At 35.9% G+C, this 20975-nt stretch overlaps 1 long non-coding RNA gene across 2 annotated transcripts in view; it reads left to right on the forward strand.

Annotated features, from left to right (window-relative positions):
• The window catches only part of LOC118247972 (uncharacterized), a 34803-nt gene extending 27423 nt beyond the window's left edge, over positions 1-7380 (forward strand). Inside the window, exons 2-4 of one of the 2 annotated variants that reach the window (XR_004778636.2) lie at positions 366-494; positions 1118-1312; positions 5523-7380. This is a non-coding gene — a long non-coding RNA (uncharacterized LOC118247972). The remainder of the gene's footprint in view (positions 1-365; positions 495-1117; positions 1313-5522) is intronic. The other variant, XR_004778637.2, reaches the window with a different exon arrangement.
• The last annotated feature ends 13595 nt before the right edge of the window (positions 7381-20975 follow it).

Consider the following 20975-nt stretch of genomic DNA (forward strand, 5'->3'; position numbering starts at 1 on the left):
AAAAGTCAACTTATTGATAGCAGAATCCTTTATGTCCATAGGGATAACATGAGATGTACAGATCATTCCTAAGCAACATGCTCCAGAGGACTTGGTTTTTCTGTCCCCATCAGAAAGTCTTTTCTTCATAGGCTCCTCTGTAGCTTAACTCTTAGCTTAGCCAGACTCTCCTTTCTTTTGATCAGATATATTCAAAGCAAGGCATGACTGAGCCTTCTTATTTCTTCTGTTGGTTCAAACTTGTTATGTACATTCTTCATCAACCTGGATGACACTTAGAAACCAATTGTGAAAGTCAATTTTACCTGCTTTTTGAGCTAATTAAAATTTAGAATGTAAAATATTCTCTTTCATTTTCTCCACAGAGGAAAGGACATGAATCCAGGCCAGTTCTCAACATTTATGTCTTTCAAGAACACAAGTATCTGGCTAAATTATATGTAACAAGAATATAACTTTTATAAGGTGGCTGGTACAGTCCTATTTCCATAGAGGTAGGTATTTTGTTCTAATTAAGACTGATTTTGCCAGCAAACTTTTTTTTTTCCCATAGAGTAGATTTAGCTAAATTAATTCTCATAAAATAAACTTTATTGGATATAATGTTGTGGTAGAGACTAAAAACATAATCTTTTCCTCTTGTGTTTATAATCAGCAATCTACCTTTTGAAAAATACATGTAAATCAAAAAGACTGGAAAAAATGGCGAGGAAAAGCTGTAATTTATACATCAATGTATAAGGAAGAAAAAAGCTACATAGAATGCACTGATTCTCCATTTTACATGCTTTTGTAAGGAATCCAGCATTATTGCTCTTTTACAGCAAACACAAAACACCTGCTTTCAGTCAAAAGGATGAAACCTATCCTTTAACTGTTACAAGTTAATAGTTATGTGGGTGAAATACCTAGCTTTTGATTTAACTCTAAATTGGTAAAATGTGGGATTAAGGGCTAGAATAGCTGCTTTTATTTGAGCTCATCATCAAAATCACAGCCTAATTGCTTTAGATGCCTGTTAAAAGGAAAATGTAACAAAGGCAAGGATGTTTCTGAAATGTATTTTATCCCAAATGAGAAATGAGAGCCCTAAAAGGGAGTAACTTCAATATTGCAGCTTTTCAGAATTCTCATCCTCTCTGTATTATTCCTGAATGGACTCCATGAATATTCTCAACGTACATCCAACTGAGCTTGACTCATTGGCCAGAGCTTGACTTTAGGAGGAGCAGGAGCAGACATCATTAATGGTATTGCAGCAGTCCAGTCTTCTGTCATTTAGGATCCCTTTCCTGGAACTTGTTCTGGATGGGTAAGATACAGTTGTTTTTGACATTGACCAATACTAAGAGTTATAAGTAGGCAACCTAGCCTGGAAGACACAGAATCCCCAGCTGAATGGAAACACTTTAACAAAATGCAGTACGTAGAACAAAACAAAACAAGAAAAACTGCCACAGTCTTCTAGGACATAGGAAAAGACAACACAAAATTATATTTTAATTCATACTGAGGGAAAAATAAGCTTACCATGACTGGGTGAATATATGAGAGGCCTGATGGAGCCCAGCTTTTGGATAAAAAAAAAAAAAAAAGAGAAAAAAAAAAGGTAAAATTCTTACTTGTTTTCTCTGAGTGTCTGATGAGCCATATTTTATAAATATATCTATGTACATATATAACTACATGTATTTTCAGGAATTAAGTCAAATACTCAAATACTAACTGTATAATTCAGTAGCAAGACTTGCATATTGGACTTCAGTGTACCTTAAACCTCACAGTCTCTGGGAATGAGGCAGCTTCCATATACACAGTCTATTTGTTAATTCATTCCCAGCAGCTCACAGATAGGTTGTGGGTTACAGACATAGTGGAGAAAAAGGCAGGAATCAGCCACCATGGATTTGAGGTATCAGAGGTAAGTAAACAGTAGTGTAGACATTGACAGGGAGAGGCATAGAGAGACAGTCTGGAATTAAGAATTACAACTATTTCTTATTTAAGAAAGTTGTTTATAAATAAAACATTTCTTATATTTTTATAGTGTATTTTGCACCCTGCACCTATTATTTATTTTTGAAAACAGCTTCTGGTTTCACATTCCATGGGTACAAAGGTTGGGTTTGACTTTCTGTGCTTCATTCTGTCAGTGTCCCCTAATAACACAATTTGTGGTTAACTAATTAGAAACCTCAAACAACTAGTCAAAACTATTTTAAGAGGCCAATAAGATTCCTCTGAACAGTACATGTCACTTTTAATTAGGAAACAAAAATTCAAACAACACAAATAAATAGCAGTGAGGCAAGAGGCTAGCCATGGTTCATGAGCAGAATTCTTTGGAATTGCGGCAGCAGGGCACACCAGCTGAGCTGCACAGAATAGCCTCGCTACACCCACATGTCACCCTTCTCAGCTCAAGTACTGGATGCACTCACCCTATACTTAGGCAGTAAGTTCTCATAATTTATATAGGGAGAAACGTTTATCACCAGTTTGTCCTGATTAATTAGCCTGCTAGAAACAAGCCATTAATAGTAGTCACAGAAAGTATTTTCCAACAGTTGAAAATAGAGTTAGGAGACTGCATCCTGGGGACGGCAGCATGCGCACTGGCTGCAGCACTGGGATTTACATTCCGCTCAGAAATTCCCTCTGGCCTATTTGTACAACCTGTTCTGGCACCCTGAGAGAGGTGCCAAAAGAGGTTTGGAAATGTCACTTGAGTGGAGCTGTGGTCACTGGTAGATTGTGGTTCCCTGCAGAGAGCAGGCATAGGCACACTGTATGAGATAGGCACCTATAGCAGGTGGCCAGAATATAGATCTCAGGCTTCTAGTCACACTGAAGATTTCAAAATGTCTGATCATCAAGCAGTAAAAAATGAGATAATTAACGGGGTTACAAACATCTTTGTTTTCTTCTAATGTCAGTGGTATTGCAAATACTGCACTGACTGAATTCAAACAATGTTTACAAACATAATGAGTTTTGCATCTGATTCTTCAGCCACTCTTGTGCACACAGTACAGTGTAAGACCTGCGGCACCCCAGGAACACTTCTTGCAAGCATGGTGCTGTATTCCATGGAGCATGACTACTGAAATATGAGCAACAGGGCCTGGACTGTGTCCTGAGGAGCACGTGTGCTCAAGCACTGGGTCATTGAAGAACTGGTAGCCTGAGAGCTTATTTTCACAATGTGAATAGAACAGAAAATGGTCCAAAGTACAATGTTTAAAAATAAACATTTTCTTTTCTGTGTACTCTGGTTACTGCACATCTCACATACGTTAACCCACGGTACTCAAATGACCCGGTGCCCCTAGTAGTGTGTAACTCAAAGACGAACTCCTAATTCACTTTAATCATCATAAACCCATCAGCACACTAGTAGACATTTAACTACTGTATGCCAATAAAAATGTTGTTTAAAGTGTTAACTGCCAGTTTAAAGCAGCAATTAATCCCTGGGATCAACACCTTCGAAACTACTGCCATGGGGCATAGATAAATATTAACCTTGGCTCCTAGGGCAAGTGAGGGACTCATGACCTGGCAAGAGATCACAACCGGTAGTTTTCAGTTTTATCTCTTCCTCTGCCATTGATACATTGTATAATTCATAGGAAAAATGTTAAAAGAAATGGGTCTGGCATTTTGAAAATTAAAGACCAAGCATAAGAAAGGTTGGGCCTACGTTTGATAAGTGTTTAACATCCTGCTTTGCAGGACTCCAGATATCTTTGTAAGTTCTCAGTGCTCTTGGACAAAAAGTCATATAATGGATGACAAATTTGCATACAAAAATTAAGTCATCTGCACTTTCTATAAAAAACTTAATCTGTCCTCTGTTTCTTGCCTGTCTGTTTTAACACCTAAAACTTCATAATTCTCAACACTGTTCTCACTAAGAAGTGAGCTGGCCACACACAGCTGAGAGTTGATCACCACTCTGTTTTTGGTATCCTCAGTGCAATCTTCTAAATCAGAAAGCAGAGATGCAAGTATTTTCTGACTGCAACTCTCTCTGCATCTTCGCTGTTCAATAATTAAACCTCATTCTTTGCATCAGGCAAGGGGAATCTCAGAGTAATGATGAAGTTTGGGAGGGACATGACCTGTGGAAATGCAGATGCTAAAAGAATGAGTCCCTGTCCTGCCAGGGGACTGTGCTCAACAGATACCCACTGATCAGTTATCAGCCATGTTTGTCTAGTAGGACCCAGAGCAAGAGTGGCACCAACTTGTGGCACCAACTTTACTCAAGCTGTAAGCATCAGAACAGGGGAGCAGGAGACAGAAAAAATACAGTTTTAAACAGAAAGTGAGAGACTAGACAGGTCTGTATCCAAGTATCACTGTTAATAAAGCACTTTACATCTCTTGTATAAGGTTCAATATAAAATTCATATGTTTGTACAGTGTCATGTATTCAGTCAGTGATTTGCAGTCACTTATAAACACTGTTATTGTAATTTATAAAAAGTACCATCTGGCCAATAATATTTTTAATAGAAAAATGTTATTTTAAAACAAGTGGCAAAATGAGCACAACCTTAACTATCAAAATCCTAAGTACAGCTTTGAAGATGAAATCCAGATCCAAGCAGGCCAAGTTCTGTGGAGTTTTGTTGCATGATATAATCTTGCTCCTTCAATTCAGTAGTGCATTAAAGGAATATCCTGTACTTGGCTTGTTCATGTCCCCTAGCTGCACACACATCCATGTTCAAAGTACCATGAACTCAGGTTCCCTTCACCCACATGACACTACTTAAGTAAGTGAGTCCACACTACGTGACTGGAATATATATATATTATTTACTTATTTATTTAGTATTAGGATTGGGAACCCCCAAAAAAACAAACAACAGTAACATGACAAGACCAAACACAGATGACCCTTCAGGGAAGAAGTGCAGAGAGCAGTGACATCTGATATGTCCCTGCTTTCTCCACCCCTAGTCAGTCTATTTCTATAAGTCCTCTATTGCTCATTTTGATAAATATGGAACCATCACTTTAAACAGGCAATAGACAATAAGCAGGCATAAACTCACAGTTCCTAAAACACACAAATGCAAATCAAGACTGTGCTTTGAATGCACTCTCTCTTGCAGGCATCAGAGGGTGGCAGGCTTTGTAGAGCACAGTAGAAGCAGGCAGAAAGGTCTGCAGAGACTGAGCAATGCTGGGGAATTTGTAACATCATTAATATGTTGCCATCATTTTGGTGTTCCTGTGCTTTTTGAACCAAATTACACATATTATTTATGTTTTATCGGGGCCTGTCAATGTGTGAGGTAAGAGGTGCTGTTTGTTCCAGGCTGTGCTGTGCATGAGAGGAAAAAATAGTAACATCATTTCAGGATTTCAGCAGTACTAGATCAAAGCAAGACAGTGAATTAAAATTTCTGTAGCAGGCACTATCAACAATTTATCTATGAAAAATACCATGTATCATGCTGTTTTCACAGTCTTTTTTTTTTCTTTTTTTCTTTTTTTTTTTCCCAAAGGCAAACTCCTGAACATTTGAATGGGAACATGAGTAACACAACGCAGAAGTGAGATGGAAAGCTCCAAAACAAAGCAGTCACCGTGTTAATAAAATGTGAAGGAAATAGAACATCAGTGTAGTTAACAGTTTTCTATTAAATTCTTTCTTATGATTTTCCCATTCTCTTTGCTTCCTCTCCACCTTTAATGTTTAAATTTCTTTTCCACAGCCTTTCTCAATTCATCCTTTTACCATATCACTCACCTTTCACTCCATCAGAATTGGGTCCCACCAAATTCATTACTGTTCAAAAGTTCAGAACCTCAGAACACAAGTGGAACTGTTTGTTCTCACCTGGGGTCATAATTGTGAAGACAGGAAGCTGAATTTGAGACATACTGATGGAAAACAAATCTTCAAATTGAGAAGCCCCTGCTCTAGAGACTTTTTGTATGCTCAAAGGGAGGATTTGTTTGGGGAATTTGTTTGTGTATTAGGAGAGAGCAGAATAGTAACAAGGATGAGTAACAGCATTAGAAGAACAGAGAAAAGTGGTTTCAGTGTTCTTTTTAAGGTGTGACACGCCTGCAGGAAGCCAGGCAATCCATTCTGCTTATGCACTATTATGCCTTAATGAAAACCGTGTATTCTATGATTCTATGACTGAATAGTCATCTGTCCACCAGTATCCCTCACTGTCTCACTCATTCAAGTTCTCAACATCCTAACAATGTTAGTCCAACACGATTCTTGTTGATTCATGAAAAAATGACAAACAGTGACTATCATGGTATTACCAAAATTGACAGTGAATCATTCACAGAGAGCATCTCCTCTCCCTACCTTCCTCTAAGTACACCATTGATTGATTGACATGTTCAAGATCAACCTTGGCTACATCATTCCTTAACATCCAGTATCATAGGTTTTATCCCCAGTACATCTTTAGAGAATTCAGACAAAGGGAAAACAGCTAACCTAGCAAAAGGAGGTGACCTGTCAAATAAGGCTGGTTGGTAAGGCTATACCGATGAGAAAAGTCACCGTCAGTACCATCAATCACTGAAAAGAATTTAAACATTTCTTCTTATCCTCCTGGATTTCTCTTTTGCACTACAAACTGATGACCATGCAATTCTGATGTCTTGCTTGACAAGTGGCAGAAGTCTAACTTCAGAACATGCAACTAACATAATGTAAGTTGTTTTAGAGAAGAATGCATCCTGTTAGAAAAGATGGAAAATTACATCTCTACTGCTAGGTTTATTCCTTTATGGACTCTTAGAAAGAAGTAATTCTTCCTCTAATGTTTTTTATAATCTGTTTTCAATTACTACATGATTGATCCATCCAGCTGGCAATATCACGAAAAGACGTCAGCTGGCATCATTGTTCCATCAGAGATTAGACAAAAAAAAAGATCAGCTGAACTCAGTAGGAAGACAGGTCAGTACTGATGGGAAGAGTTCAGCTGCACAGTATGTTCTCCTTTATTGACATGTAAAAGACTCAATTCAGACTGTAATCCCCATAATTTACAGAAAGATGACCATATGGCATCCAGACATCTAGTCATCTGCTCTTAGTCATTTCTCAGCCAAGCCATAGTGATACAGGGTACTTGAGCAGGAAGTTTGAAACTCAGTCTATACAAAATGCTGCAGCATGCCTTAGCAACACAGACCGTTGCAAGGAATCAACAAAATCTTCCTTTGCACACTGCCAGAACTTCACGCCAAGCTCAAGGTCTTGGTCCATTTGACCAGTGTGTTTCAAGAACTTTGCCCAAATATCTAACTGATCTTCTAAATCTCATGGCAGATAAATGTCCTCCAGCACAAGAGAGCTCAATGGAATAAAGGTCATCTTTTCAGAGCAAGATCTTGTTTGTTTGTTTGCTTTAGTTCTGTCACAGACTTTGGGTGTAAATAACCTTCACAAGCTTATCATGCCAGATGGAAGACACATTTCTTTGCCAAATATTTAAGCAAGGTAAATGCATGCATGTGTTTTTGCTGTTTTGTTTTTAAATCTACCCTTTTATCTAAAGCCCTCTAGAAATGCTTCTTATACTTGCCAAAAACAGGAGATAGGATTATTTTGATTCCTTAGTCTAGACAGTACTCTAATGGCATTGTGATGAGCACTCCATTAGAAAGGAGAAATAAACAAATAAGAAAATAAAACCAGGCTAGAGTTTTGTAAAAGGCTTGTAAATCAGCAGTTATGACCAGCCAATCTGGTTTTGTATAGATATTCTGCAGCTCAAATGACTTGTATCACTTTAAAAATAGTCCCTGAAAAAGAAATCCCCAGGTAAGCTGCAAAGAACTGTGTTTGTGTGCGTGAGTGTAGTGTCAGAGAGGTGAAAGCGGAGGTCAGGAAGCTAGTGGGAAGCTGGAAGAGATCAATTGCTAAATCTCCCACCGGTGGGAGATTTATAAGTGGAGAAGAGTGTAATAGGATATATGCTACATGTGTGCTATCAGTACATCTTTGTGCAGATGAATCACATAAAGCAATTCCAATCAAAGTTGAATCACTCCCACCCTTCTTTGTCAAAAAGTTATCAAAAACTATTAATAACTTTCATATGGAAAGCAGAATCATTGTGGACTTGAATGATGAGAAAGGGAAGATGGGAGCTGAAGTAAGAATATGAAGCCTATAGGTAGATGGGCCTAGAAAAAAAAGAATTTGTATGCTCTCTGTAGCGTACAGGTCTACTTTAGTACTTGCCTAAACAATAAAAAAGAAGATTTGAGCTAAATTGATTATGATGGGAAAATCATTACCTGAATGTACATAAAAAGAGAAATACACTAAGAAAACACTGCAGTCCATTGTTTATCACTTCATCTCCATGCTACTGCTCCACATTTAGGGACTGGTCTGATTTAACAAGAGTGATTTTGCTGTGGTAGTAACAAAAGAAAGGGACAAGAATCATCTAAGACTATGTCTTTACCCACTATACAGATCCTGCTGTTAATTTAAAAAAGAAAACAAAACAAAACAAAAAAAAACACATTTAAATAAATACAAAATCAAGCAAGTTACTCATTCACTACCTTTCACGTTTGTGTAAGATTTCAGTGATGCAGTGGATGCACACTTATGCTTTCGTCTAGAAAAAGTAGGTCAAAATTATCTCCATTTGAGAATATTCACACATGTAGGATGGGGTACAGCATAAATAAATAAATAAATAGTTGGGAGAGATTGAGTTCTCCTGCACTTATCAGTACAGGCCTTTTGAACACGTTTCAAAATTTAAGAAGTCCCAGCCACAGCAACGCAGCAAAGATCAGATTGTCACAAGTAAGCCTGATCACGACACCGGCGTCATTAAGATCACCATTATCTTGTTGTTTTATCTAAAATAGGTTTCTTTGAAATATAGGAAAATATATATATAATTTTTTTTTTCTGGATGTATTTTGGCCCCCCAAAGTTTTTTTAGTTTTTTTTTTTTTTCCTTGCTTTTCTCTGAGAAATGTCTTTAGAGATATTAGAAGTACAACAAGCAAAGCTTCATATTCTGCTTGGAATCTCTCTTTCCAGTCGGGTGGGCGGCTTCTACTGCCGATTAGCTGCCGATACGCTTCTGGAGGCTGTTTTTCGCTCCCTGCTGTACTGCAGCTTTTGGGCCGGCGGTGTCGCTGCGCCCGGCGAGCCGTGACCTCCCTCTGCTGGCCTCGCCGCGGCACCGCGCCTCCGGAGGGCGAGAAATAAAGGGAAGAAACTACATGCTCCTCCCTTCGCAAGGACTGGGCACACAGCTGGCTACAGCCAAAAAAAGAAAAAAAAAATAGCTACAGGAAAAAAAAAAAAAAGTGGAAAAACTGCATCACTTGAGTGAAAAAAAAGCCACATTTAAAACAAAAGTAGGCAATTAAAATGAAGATTTTAATGTTATGTATAATCCGTCTGCTCATAGTTGGGGTAACCATTTCCTCTGTAAACATCCATAGCGGCTGCTGGCATAGAGGTCAGATGGCAACAGAGATGCTGTCCAGTGACTATCCCTCCCTCCATAAAGTGCAATCCTGAGTCCCATGAAGCAGGGATGTCAGCATAAAGTTCTGAATATCAGCAGGTATCGTGGGTAGCTCACTAGTAAAACTAAGTCTTTTTAAAATCTTTTTCCTTTTGTATTTTTATTCCTTTTTTTTTTTTTTTTTCCCTGCATCATTTCTCTAATTTTCCTAAACAAAGCCTAAACAAAGTTTAAAAAGGGATACAGATTTATATTCAGGTTACCAATGTAACCAACATGTTGGCTGCCAGCTCATCAGCATTTCTGCCCTGCTATATGTAATTGCTATCTTAGAAATACCATTGCTTGAGCTTTTAATTATGAAATTCTATAACAGGAAGGTTTCCCACTTTGAGATTAGTTATTTTTATACTACTGCTTGTTTCATTATCAAAAGTATTTCAGTTACTGTTCTGTCCACAGAACAGTATGTTCATAACAGAAAAACGTCTGAAAAAACAACATGATCATTATAACAGAATTTGATTTCACCATAATGTTCATAAATGAAAATAAAATTAAGCCTTCCATGAAGTCTAAGCAATGTCATATTTCTGGCATTAGTGCAAGCAGTTATTTTAACAATGCCCTGTACAAATGTTATACAAACTTCACAGTAGGGGGTGAAATCTTGGAATGATTAATGTTAATGACATTTTTTTTATAGAACCAAGTTTTTACCTCCAAATACTTACACTAGTTTTTCAGCAACTCTCTGGCTACAGAGGCTTGCAACACTCACTACTGCAGCCTTGGTAAGAGGATCTGGCTTGGACCCAAGCCTCAAGCTCTTATCAGATCAACTCAGCTTCTTGTTTCGGGCAGCTGTAAACAATTGATACTATCACTGAAAACTTTAAGAACTCTGTTATAAATAATATTATCTGTCCTTGGAGAAATGTCATTCTCCCCTTTACACATAGCACTGACCTATATATAATATCAACCTATATGTAAAAGGCATTAGTATTTTAGTGTACTCAAAACTCAGAGCCAATATTACTTCTATGTGTAACAAATGTATGAATTTGTCTCCTTAGAGAAAGGAAGATCTCAGGCTTTAGCTCTGCTTTGCTCTGTGCCTACAAAGGCCATGAGGAAAGAGATAGTGGGTGTGGGATGTTTGAAATAAAGAACAAATGCCCTAATTTGTTGAATGAACCAATTCCTTCAGACTGCCTTAAAGTGGCTGAAATACAAGAGAACTATTGGTGAGAATTATTAGCCTTCTGTAGATTTTAGAAGTACAGCATTTGTGAATATTTGTACAGGATTCAGCTGTGACTTCTTCAGCCTTACAGCTTCCATAAATATGCAAAAATCCTTTAATTGCAATTACTTTTATATCACATGAAAAATGCGATAAAAATAGTCATTGAGAGCATAAGCAGAAATAGGATCATCTACTTTAAAATTCTTATGATTTAATATATTTATCATTACATTTTCTCTAAGTTATCTGGCAGCTTAGAAACTTACTGAAATGCCTGAGTAAGCAACATTGTAAGTGCCATTGTAAATTTGTACAGACAAAAACGTCAGACTGAAGACAAACTAGTAAGGAAGTGCTTGGCTGAAGGTTATGATTATGCATCAATCTATGGCAATGTTTATTATGCAAAGCATTCCAAGTACCAAAATAGCTAAACTGCTATTAGTTTAGTGGATCAGGACCTATGACCCATGCGAGGTCTACTTATCATTTCTTACACTGAAGAAATATAATTACCAAAGATACTTTTATTCATCATTTTTCAATCAAAAATTAAACAATCCAGCCTGTCCCTCAGTACTAGACAGTATAAGTCTTTTGGCTTCTGAAAAAAAAAAAAAAAAAAAAGGCTTACTACTTTTGCCATTTATCCTATGTTCCATACATTCTCTATTTTAGTTATATGCAATATTACTAACAAGCAATTGTAAATGCTTTCCCATCCATTTTACTTCTGAAAACATTTACTACTTTCTCACCACTCACTTACCATCTCAGTACTTTAGCAAAACCCAGAGTTTTTTCCTTTCCTAGTAAGAAAGAGGAGTAAAAGAATTGCATCTTAGCCAAACATAAGTGATTTCAAGGTTCTAGCAGTAATTTAGAAAAGCAAGATGACAATTTGCTAGCAGAAAGGAGAGGCACTTCTCAGGAGGCTTAAATACCTGCTCATCTCTTTTTAATACTACTTAGTTTAATATGCAAGTTTGGGGATCAGAGTTGTATCAACAACCAGAGGGTACACACATTAGAAACACAATGCTTTGAAATATCTCAAACTATGCTAAGAAAACATCGGTTTACCATAATGAGAACAGACAGTTTAATGAGGTTTGAAACTTTAAAAATTGTACAGCAACTGCAATAAATGCAGAAAGAGTACAAAGAGTACTACCGAGTTTACTACACTGCTGGTAAGTGCTCTCCTGACAGTTAGTTCTGTGCATTTACTCTACATTAGTGACCAAGTCACCCTGTGCAGAAAATCGGAAAAGCAGGAAAAGGAGATAATTATAATTAAAGATTCTGCAGTGTGTTTCTGCATGAAAAAAAATCTATTTTAAAAGTTTAAGAAATAATGAAAGCTTAAAAAAAAAAAAAACAAACCCTAAGAAACTAAGAAATAAAACTGAAAATAAGACAAGTAATTATTAATAAAATGCTTTTTCAATTCTATATAATTTTAAATGGTGATTTGAATCCTCAGCATTACCACATTTGTATTATATCAGATAACTCTATTATATGTGCTAATACAAAAATGGATTCACCTGGGATGCTGTGTGTGCAGAACGCAGCTGTCCCAATAAGAGAAATTATAGAGTCTTTAAAAATGTCTCCATCTCGTTAGCTGTAAGCCTCGCAAAGAACCAAGACATAAATGTGCTACTTGCATTTCACATTAAATCTTTGTATTTATATAGTTATGATAGTCAGGCTAACACTGGCAACCTTTTTTTAACATGTTAGCATACCCTAGTAGTTGAATATAAAAATGTTCATAAGCTATATGAATAGAATTTATAGGAAAAAAGAGTATTTAATGTCCATATAATTTTACTTCTAAAAAGAAAAAGGTGTTAAATATTTTAAGTTTTACATTGTAAAGTTTTCAAATACTTTTCTAACAGTTGTAACATTTACATGAAGTATTTTTTCAGATGCCACAGACAAAAATAAACTTCTTCGATATAAACATAAAATTACAGAGTAGTCCTGAGAACCCACTTGACCAAAAAATAAAAAAGTTCAGTGGTAATTTTAATTTAAATCTCACTCTTATGTTAAAATGAGGTACATTTTATATAACAAATGATTTTGTCGCTTAGGAAAGATCTTTGATTACTCATATGTAAATGCAGGTGTTTTGGTTTTTGATTTCTCTGTTAGGAGTGTAGAAATGAACAACTCAATCAACATATAGACTTCTTGATTTGAAAGGAAGGGAAATGAATATCACTTATTTTTTTAATATTCTTAAAAACAACCATCAAAATTATCTTCACTAATTAAATACTTTCAAACTTAAAGAAGACAAACTACTACTACATTATATGTGTTTTTATATATGTGTGTGTGTATAAATAAATATTTTAATAGGATAATATATAGAATAGTATAATACATCTCTATATATTATGTAGACATAGATACTACTGTTTTGGGTTGGCATCTCCTAGAAGACATTGCTTGTGCTTTCTGTGATGTGCAACTCCTTATTGGCAACTTCAATCTAGAAGCAGGAGAAAGATTTCACATACATTTAAAAAGGAGCTTTTAGTGAAGATTGAGTCTGGAATGGTCCTACAGACCCTTTGCAACTCCCACCCTAGGTCCTCTAGTAAGATATAGATAGCATATCCTAAATAAGCTAGCTAGCACCAAGTTCTAGGTGTGTGTTTCCTTCATTCGAGAATCACTAGCATGCACTGTTTTTCTCAGTTTAGTTCCATTAGAAGGCAACAGTCTATTTTTTTCTTGCTTTCTTCCTTTATTGGGGCTTTAGGTAAATGAAGGTCATTCTTGGTGTGGGAATCACAGAACTAATACTTAATACCCAGAGGACAGAATTATTTGCTCCATATAAATAGCAATTTATTTATTTTTTGTATTTGTTGAAATAGTTAAAGATATAGTGTATATATACTCAAAGAAGGTATTTCTGACTTTCCATTACTAACAGAGCCAGTGGCAATGACATTTTAGTATATCATTTCACATACTTATAGCATCATTTACATTAAGTAAATTAAAAACTGAACTTTTCCCACTGGATTATCAATAGGTTCTTCTACTGAATGGGACAGAGTATAACAGTTTTTTCTAAGAAGGTTGTTATCATGCATGTGTATAGAATGTATATTTTAAATAATACAATTAGCGCTAAATACATTCTAGATTAACAAAAGCAATTATTTTACAACAAAATAAATACATAAATTGATGTGTGACATTTTTTAAGGTGTGAAAGGCAATAGTGAAAAATGCTTCCTCAAAGAGAGAGTTCTGTAAGAGCTTTGAGTGACAAACACTTTGACAGAGTTGCTGTTTTTCTACAAATACTTTGGGAATTACAGAGAGGCTATAACTCTAAGCTAAGATATCTCCTGCAAATTTGTTAACCATCCAGTGATTAAAAACTCTTTGAGGTCTACATGGGCTAAACATGAGTATTTCTCTTCTAAGTTACATAGCCACAGTATATTTGTGATAACCCCTTACCATGGAGATTTTCACTATAGTAAACCTAGAGACAAATCCATTGAAGACCTGACATATAGTTTAGAAACACACCAGACCTCTGCCTAGTATCTCACTAAAACATTTTCTTGTGACATACTATTATGATCTGCTGGCCATTCTACAATTATAGCAGCGATGACTATCCTTGTCTTTTCTGCCAGGGCTTCAAGAAAGAAAATAATCAGGAGGCTTTTTTCTCACTTATAATTGTTCATTGTTATAAGAATACAATAAACTGTCTAGTAAAGCAAATAACAATATTTAGAATAGATACAATTTATTTTCTTCAGAAATGAAATTGATTGTCACAGTACAGCTAATGTTAGACATAAAGCACAACAGCAACTTCAGCCAGAGGTAATATCTAAACACAATTTATCTCTTCACCTCAGCAAGCCACTATACTTTGCTTAAAGGCTTTTGATTTTGAAACACAGATAGGTCATGATAAGTTTGTAGTAAAATAAACTGTTTCCATTTTTTCTTCTTCCCCTTTTTTTATCTATCTATTTATATATTTATTTATGCATAGAAAAGCATAGTTTCAATTTCTACCTTTCTCAAGGAAGCTGCTGCTCTAGTCTAGGAAGAAGGACTTGGGAAGTTTGCGGCATTGAGTACAGCAATTTGCCTGTGCAGCTGTTCCAGGTGGGAACGACACAATTCCAGAGTAGGAGGTTTTAAGGACCAGAAGTACTGTATCAACATACACAGAGAGAAGTCATATCACATTCTTAGTGCCACAAGCAAATTAAAATCCAGAGTGGATTTACTCTGATGAGAAGGCTTTCACTAGTTAAGGGCTTCAGAAGCTTGTAAGCTAGGAAAGGTAACTATGGGTAGTATCTGCTGTTAACACATTTGGTGTAGATTGTATGTCAACAAAGATAAACAAAAAACTCTACATGGTGATACTTATCAAAGTGCCCATTACCCCTCTTTATATGCATGGTTTTATGTTCTCACTGCTCTAAGGAGGTAGCTTACACTGAGGAATAAACCATCTTGAATCAGATCTCACATTTACAGAACAGAAGACATTCTGGTAAAACGTTGTTCCCATATTCTCTACCCCCTTCACAGGCACAGATGTTCTGTCTACTTCTTCATTCAGCCTCAACCACAGGTAAAAAGCATTTGAGAAGAAAGCACCATTGTCCACCCCATGTTGTAACTTTCCCCAACCTTTGAAGAGGTCTTAAGAGATCAGATGGACCCAGGATGGAACAGGGAGAGAACCAAGTCAGCAACACCATAGCATGATTTCTTTTTAGTCCTAAAATGGATACTTTTTCTTCTGGTCCAATTACAGATTGAATCCTTTCCAGTAGGTTGTTCCCCTACAAATTTAGTTCACAAACTCCCTCAGTGCGGATAAGTTCACTACCGTAAGGATGAAGTTTACCACCTTACCCTCTGCTTCTCATGGCTCTCCTTTCAGTGCTAATATTACAATTTTTGGCATAAAGCTGTCTTGCACAACTGTGTCCAACTTTAAATTTAGTTTTCCCTTTCTTTCAACTGACAGCCCATTCATCTTACCCTTAAAATTTCCCTTATATATATATATATAAATGTTAAAACTTATGTGGAGTGCAACATCTTTAGATTTTTTATAATGCAGTGTTACAGCTAGCTTCCTCTGCCTATGGCAGCCGGAAAACCATTAAGTGCTTCAGAATAAAATGTTTTTTAGAGCAAATCTTTTTTTTCCTGAAATGTTGCAGAGTTTTCTCCACTCTGCTTTTGTACACCTTTGGATGTTTCATTTGGAAGAAACTTTGGTATGAGCTGAAGAGATCTTTTTTCTTTGACTGTTTATTGCAGTATCAGTTACAGTTCAGTATATACTTAAATACAAGAAAGCTAATAATTTTTTACTTCAATCAGTGTTGGAATTTAAACTGATCACTGTCACACAGCAACTTGAAGTTTCCAACCTTACAGGTTGTTCTAGTCGTCTCATGTCAGAGACTCTTTGAGATTTCTTTCTTCAGCCCTTCTAGGTTCCTCTTCCATTCAGGAAAGGAATTTACCAGCAAAGTCATTCTCATGCTTCTTCCTGCAGTCCTTCAGAAGAACTTAAAGAAACAGAAAAGTCACGGCAATCTGATTTCAGAGTATTCCAGGAATCCTACTTTTCTTCCCTGGTCCCTGTATTCTATCACAAAGAGTGCCAACCTTCCAAGGTTGCTTTTCTGGAGCTTTGGGCCGATGCCAAATAATAAAATCTAACTCACCTTTGGACATTTACTTATAGCTATCTTTCCTAGAAAAATTGAGAGAAGTTTTTTTCTAACTAGTTGTCTTCTTCAGAAGAATGAACAAAAACATAACTTTCCCAGACCATTGAGTTCTTTTCATGAAAGATTTTACTTAGCTGTTTCCACCTAGACTTCAGAGTGAACCAATTGTGCCATGTGTTTCAAGTGCATATGGCTAACTCTCTAGCTTCTGTCATCTCTTTAAGGGTGAGTCTTTGCAACCCCCAGACCACCATGTGGCTGTTCCCTGTAAGGAACCCTAGAACCCTAGATAGGAATTCAAACTCATTGTAACAATTTTTCCTATTTAATCTTCTGGAATTAGAGAGGGAGAAATGAGGGATCACCTGTTACAGCTGTAAGGCACACTCTCAGAGCCTGCCAGAGCAGGTGCACTGAGACCATAGCCTGACCACAACCTCCCCTCCCCTGCCCAAATATAGGTCAGGAAGCACAAGGCTGCACTATGCAATTTGGGGAAGTCCTATTCCTGATTTTCCCAACTGCAGCTATTTTATGTAATACTAGAAGTGTGATTTTATGAATTTAGATCTCCAATAAACAGATAAACATGCAGGCATATTTGAATACAAAGTTATTATCTTCCATTATTTGTATTGTAATAGTACAAAAAATATCAATCCTGCTTCAAACTCTGTTCTGATATACAGTATGGGAAATATATATACAGGATAGACCTATCTTAACGGAAAATGTTATTTAATGCTTTCTTTCTTCAACAGATGTTGAGCTTTCCTTTCCACACAATCCCAGGAAATCTGTCAAGTATAACACAAGTATTTTCTTAACTCTGATACTAAGTACCATTTATTACTGTCTGTCTCTGGAGCATGCTTTGCTAATAGCATTCTCCATTTCTCTGCTTTACCAATGCACTGTCAGATGTGATAGGGTCTAGGCAATAGCATCCAAAAGAGGCTAGTTAAAACTCTGTCATAGTGCCAGATGTAAATATAAATCTCTTTAATTATAATTGTTTGAAATATAGATGGATCAAATGGCTTTGTGGTGATTTAAAGCTTAGAAATTAAACTGTTTAGAAATCTTTGCATAATGTTTGGCTTTGTGTTTTCATTTCTTTTAGTAGCAAATTGCAAAACAAAGAGCAAATTTCCTGGTGGAAAGTGAGTATTATGAAGTATTTAGAAAGAATTAACATTCCGTTATTTTGAACAACATTGGGAAAACATACTAGCTTAACAGTATTCCAGGAGATAGATAGATAGATAGATAGATAGATTAGATAGATATTTAAACATATAACACTTTCTGCTGAAAGGATACACGGAGTTTTTATGATGCTTGAGAATATAGTTATTGATTTCAGACAAATTCAAATATAGAGAGAAATTAAATACAATGAACCATGATTTCATGTACACATTGTAATTATTTATATAAAAAAGTACATTATGTGTACATATATCTATCATTACCGTTAACAGAGATATACTGCCTGAATTCTGAAACTAAAGGGCCTGTCCTTCCACTATCTGCTCTCAGTTTAGAGTGATTAACTCAAGTGAAATCAGTGTGTGCCTTAAATTAATAGATTGGCAAGTCATGATACAAAATAAAAAATTCTTACTAATTCTTATTCTGTGGTAAAGCACACATTTTAGGTAACAACTTTTTTTTTTTTTTTTTTAATCTCAGGAGTATCGTCATGGTTTGACATCAAATAATAATCAGGAGGCCATTAAAAGATAGGCAAAAAGAGCATTTCTCACAACTCAGTAAAGATGACTGTTTTAAAATAATGTTATAGGTGGATTTTCAAGTCACCTACCTAGCTTGGTAACAGTATGATACAGTGATATTTAAAAGCCTATCCCTGAGTTTCTTCATAAGGAACATTTTCCAAGATCTTCTGTGTAAAATGTAGACAAAAAGAATATACAATCTGAGATGTAGGCACTTGTTAAGTTACAGGAAAGTGTAGAGGCACTCATTCAACCCTGGACACTGCTGGATTTGCTTTCCATGTTTTCTTACACCAAAGTTGATTAAGATGCCATTGACTTTATGTGGAGGCATCACTGAGTCCAAGACTGTTCCACACAGTTTCACTGAACATTTACATGTGTTTCAAGACCCAAACAATAAATAGCTATCATACCGTAATAAGGTTTCTAGAAGGGGTTTTTACTTTGGGAGAGCTGTGATGTTGACTAGAGGAGGAATTAGGAGTGCAGTTTAGCTTCTGTTTTGGTCATGAGTAGTGTTTAGGGGTGCTTCACACTTCCTATCCCTCAATCTTCCCAGTAAATACATTCTGGATTTTAAATTTTTTGGTGGCAACAAGCAGATACTGTCATTCTTGCAAGTGTTAACAGTGATCATATACAAGCCAATGCAGCTCGGCAAGCATGTCACTCCTGCTGCTGTCCTGCTGAAGCACCCTGGCCTCCATCTCATTGGCTTGTGTAGCTGGGAATTTAAAATGGACTAAAACACTGAAACCATATAGCTGCCATCCACATATTATTTTAAGGGTCATGGTGCTTGTCACTTTTATCTGACACCATAAAGGTTAGACACAAGATAAATTGGGTCTGATTTTACACTTAGGAAGGCAGACAGGTTAGATATGTTTGGGCCAGTCAATTTATGTCGACAAAGTCATTTGACTCTTGCGTCAATAAACATGCCAATAACTCAATTAAATTTGGTACTGTTTGTGAGGCAAATTCATCAGGAAAACATCAGTGTACTCTAGAGGACTGACATCACAATTGAAAATAATTGTGAAAAGTTTTATCTATTAGCTCACAGAGTCCTGAAACAGCTGATGATTTTTATAGCTGTTACTATGACAGGAAAAAGTAAATATTATTTTTCAAGTGCCTAGTTCTTCTCTTTACTGTTTTATTTTCATGTAGTGAAATCTGAATCAAATTTCTCTAAAGATGTTAATAACTCTTGATTCTCTTTCCTAATCTAAAACACTTTTGTCTTCAAATAATTATTAAAAACATTCTTCAGAAGTTGCATTATACAACAATGACGCTTAGCATGGATATTTTCACATGTAACAACATGAAACTAAACCATGCAAAATGATTGTTTGCAGGTGTATACTTAGCACATATAAGCCCCCTTAAAGAAAGTACAGAAAAAATACATTTCAACATTTTTTTTGAATTATTATTATTAATTTGATTGTCTTCTTTTTTTCCACATACTCAGTAATCTATCTAGTATCCTACACATAGTGTAGGAATTATCTCATTTATCAGTCATTCAAATATTTGATTTTAAATAAACTTCTGTAGCAGAAGGAATTCACAGGTTTTCAGGAACATAAGCTTTTCCTATGTCTGAGGAAAAGCAGTCTATCTGAAGACTTAGTTACTTTTGCCAAATCTGTCAGTTGGTCTGGCAGTAGACATTATGTTTCTCTCCAAAGTTTGCCTTACTTATTTATTTCTTTAAATCATCACAACTATAATACTAATATCTAATGTGTCTCCATAAGAGTATCCCAAACACTATCATTTAGATAACATTATATCCTACAAAAACAAACAAACAAGGAAACAACAACAACAAAAGCAACAACTACTACAATAAAAACATGTTGAATTAAATAATCTAAAAACTTAAATTAGTTACCATCTATCAACTGGATGGATGCATCAGTGATATCAGTAATACATAGACTACTGTATGACCAAATCTTAACTAATCTACAGCCTGAATTTTCAGGCTAAATCCAGAAATTGCCACCTCACTGCAACTTTCAGTTTTCAACATTTGCTCAATTGCTATTGATCCCTGCACATTGTATTACAGATCTTTACCCATTTCCATTACTCCAGCCCTTGAGGTTACGTTGCTCTTCCCATAAAACATGTTGCTCCATTCTCATCCACTTTCTACCATGTGAAAATTTTATGTTGTTTTCTGTATTGTAATTGTAATATGCAATATTATGCCATACACATACGTATTCTTAACTAATTCTACTAATTCATGCATCACTGTTCTAGCAAGTGCCATTTCTAAACATGTGGTCTCTCAAAAGGTAGATGAATACTAGACGCCCTTCCTGTAGTTGTCTTAAAACATCTGCTAAATAAAAACAGAACTGTTTCAATGCTTAGAAGGTGGTAACCTTCGGCATAGAACTGCATCATCTGCAACATGATCAAGTTTGAGACTACAGATAACAAATCCTTTGCAGTCAAGAATATTTTCCAAATAAATTTGGTAAGTTCATTTTTTCTGATGATCTCAACTTGTGACAGCAAAGCAACTCAGAGAGGAATTGTCTAAGAGATGAAGAGTAGTCAGTATAAAAGGACTGTGGTGGTTATAATTTTCTATTTGTTCTTTCTTTATTGAAAAAGTATACTATTATATACTTTATCACTACCTCTTTGTTTGCATTCATCTTCCTTAAGTGCCAGT

Source organism: Cygnus atratus, chromosome 2 (assembly GCF_013377495.2).
Source record: "Cygnus atratus isolate AKBS03 ecotype Queensland, Australia chromosome 2, CAtr_DNAZoo_HiC_assembly, whole genome shotgun sequence".
In the NCBI taxonomy this organism is placed as follows: Eukaryota; Metazoa; Chordata; class Aves; order Anseriformes; family Anatidae; genus Cygnus; species Cygnus atratus.